Consider the following 3,379-nt stretch of genomic DNA (forward strand, 5'->3'; position numbering starts at 1 on the left):
AGATAGTCCAAGTATATCGTGAATATTCATCCACGATAACTAAAGTGTATTTGCTACCTTTTAGACTTTGGACGTTAACTGGACCAAATAGGTCCATGTGAAGAAGATGAAAACAGCCCTTAACAGAGTTGACTTGTTTTGTTTTAAAAGTAGCTCTATGGCTTTTACCCTTTTCACAAGCACCACAGAGTCTATTTTTTTCAAAAGAGAGAGGAGGAAGGCCACGAACAAGGTTCTTTTTTGCCAGTGAGTTAATGGTTTTGAAATTCACATGCGACATACACTTGTGCCATAACCAATTTAATTCAGATGCTGACTTTGCAAAGAAACAAGTCTCACTATCTGTTTTGATAGGAGTGAAGTCTGCAAGATATACATCTCTTTTTCTTGGTGCTACCAAGACAACTTCCTTGTTAATATTTACAACAGTGCCTTGATGCTTATCAAGAATCACTTTGTAGTCAGCATCACAAAGTTGACTAATGCTTATGAGATTATGTTTTAATCCATTTACATAAGAAACTTTGGAGAATTTTATAAGACCATTAGAAAGAAGACCATACCCTTCAGTTTGTCCAGTGGAGTTATCACCAAACACTACAGTAGGACCAGGTGCCTATGTATAGTTATCCAGCAGGGACTTAGAGTCAGTCATGTGTTTTGAACAGCCGCTGTCCAAATACCACACTCCTTTTCTTAGCGAGCCCTGCATGGATATAATAGAAGGATTTAGGAAAGTTCACTTTGGAACTCATTAATGGCCTGTCAGCAGGGTTAAGGATAGGTTCATCAGAGGAAGCTGTTGGCTCTGTTGAGAGAGCATCCTCAAGAGTGGGAAAGTTACCCACATTGACATGTACAAAGGTGGGATCATTTTCTTCAAAAAGCATGATGTTAGTCTCATTGCTTTGAAGATATACATAGCTGCTGACTACGTCAGGAGCACTGTATTCAATCAGCATAGCTGGATGTCCCCATGCATTGTAAATGACCCTTTGGGAATGAGGAATTTCAATGTGCTGGGAATAGATATACTCAGCCACATTTTGTTCAGTGACAGAAGAGGGTTCACTGGATCTAGTTTCAGAAGAAGGATTTTCACTGACCCTAGTTGACGAGGAAGATGCTCCAGCAGACATAGACAAATTTGGTTGTATAACAACCTTTGGAGCATTCCTTGAGCTTACACTTTCACATTCAGAGGCAACATGTCCTCTGCTGCTACATAGATAGCATTTTTTTATCAGAAAAAGTGCCTTTTTGGTTCAGAATGAGAAAGTCTCTCCGCTGAGATGATAGATCATTGACTCGCTGAGTAAGCTCATTGATTTGAGGATTAGAGGAGGAAGATGCCTTGCCTTTTTGCTTAGACTTTGATTTGTTCCTTTGATTAAGTCTAGGAGGAGTCATCTGAGGAACATGACCAAGAATGGATTGACCATTGTGATCATAAGGATTTTGTGATCCTTGAATGGTTGTCCATGCTTGTCTTCCAGCAGGGTAGGAAGAAGAGGAGGGACCCTGCTGAGATTGAAGCACTCTTCTAGGAGTGATTGGCCTAGATTGATGATTGGGAGTTTTGACCTCATTTGCCTATGAGGCAGATACTCCCTGTTTGACATAGAGGATTGAGCATGCTAATTTGGCATTTGTCCTCTCTGTGGGGTTGTGGGTCTCACTTGCTGATGTGGCAAGTGTCCTCTTTTGAGGTGTAACAGGTCTCACTTGCTGATGTGGCAAGTGTCCTCGCTGAGTAGTAGACCTATTTTGAGAAGGGAACCTTCCTCTCTGAGGAGTGTTGCATCTAGGAGTAGACCTAGCTGACACAGACAAGTTTTGAGGAGGGATCTGATGATTAGATAGTCCATCCGCAGGTAAATCCCTTGAGGGAAGCACTTGCTAAAGTCTATCATCAGCGAACCTGACACGTCTTTTCATTAGACGGTCATGCTGGTCATCCTTATGACTAACATGAGCAGGTTCGTGTTGAGATGAAGAAGTTGATGGAGCACATAAGGGTTGCTGACTGACTGAATTCACTCTCAAGGGAGTGTTGTAGTCATAGGACACAACAACCGTGCTTCTTTTAAACGATTCAGCAGATTTGTTGGGTAGATGCTGAGAAGTAAACACATTTGTGCTGTTGGAAGAATTAGCACCTTTTACCTCAGTAGAGGTAGAGGATTCACTGGTGGAAGAAGAAGGGGTAGCACCAGCATCCATTTCAGAGTGGTAATCACTTTGTCCTTTGACAAAGTACCACTTTTTCATCTCTTCATGAGAGATAGAAGAGGAAGGAGGAATAGAAATTTCAGGTTTAACATCATCATGAAACAGGTCAGCAAGTGAAGCAGCAACGTCAAAGTTGCCACCAATCACTGCTTAAACCTGAGCAGGGACTTGTTCACTTAGGCATTGATGATGAAACCTGGAAGCTTTTGACCAAGAGGTCACAATCTTCTTCAGATTAGAAACTTCAGCCTTGAGTTTTTCATTTTCAAGTTGAAGTTTTTGAGTCATTAACTCATGAGATTGAAGTTCTACATGAACATTTTCTAATTTCAAGAGTTTTTCATTTTTATCACTTAACTCATTACCAGCAGATTTAAGTTTAGATTAAGGTTCAGCACGTAAAGTTTCTACATACTGAAGATCACAAGATAAAGACTCAATAATTTTGGTCTTAACATCTTCTGAAGAGGAGAGAAGAGAATGTACCTTTTTGATAGTGACATTTACCCACTGACTTGAGGAGACTTGATCTTTTGTCAGCGCCTCACCATCAGCGAGTGCCATCAGGCACATAGTGTCCACATAATCTTCATCATCTGACTCATCGGAGTCAGCCCAATCATGTTCTTCAGCGACCAACCCTTTGGCTGGTGCTCTGGCCTCCTCAGCTTCAGCCATCTTAGCCTTTAGCTGATAGTACTTGTTCCTGTATTCATCAGCAACCTTAGAAGGGTTAGCTTTAGGAGCAGCAGGGGTAGGAATAGAGACCCTGCACTCCTTTTGGTAATGGCCTTTTCTGCCACACCTCTAGCATTCTTCCTGTGATTTATCAATAGGAGGCTTGTAAGGAGCAACCGACTTACGGTTGTTCCATTTTTTGGAATATTTCTTTCCAGCAAGAAGAGCAAATTCCATGAAGTCACTAAACATCTCTTGTTTTTCATCAGCATCAAGCTCGTCAACAAGAGTTTGAATAGGATTAGGGAGATTTGAGGTGCTGGCACCATCATAGAGATTGATGGGCTCAGCAGAGATAAGAGCAAGAGGGTCAGAAATAGGATAGGTAGACGTGCTGGAGGAGTTAGAAGTACCAGCATGTCTTCGAGCTTCAGCAGATGCTCGAATGTTTTGAGCTAAAGCCTTCTCT

The sequence above is a fragment of the Erigeron canadensis genome, chromosome 6, assembly GCF_010389155.1.
Source record: "Erigeron canadensis isolate Cc75 chromosome 6, C_canadensis_v1, whole genome shotgun sequence".
Classification (NCBI taxonomy): Eukaryota; Viridiplantae; Streptophyta; class Magnoliopsida; order Asterales; family Asteraceae; genus Erigeron; species Erigeron canadensis.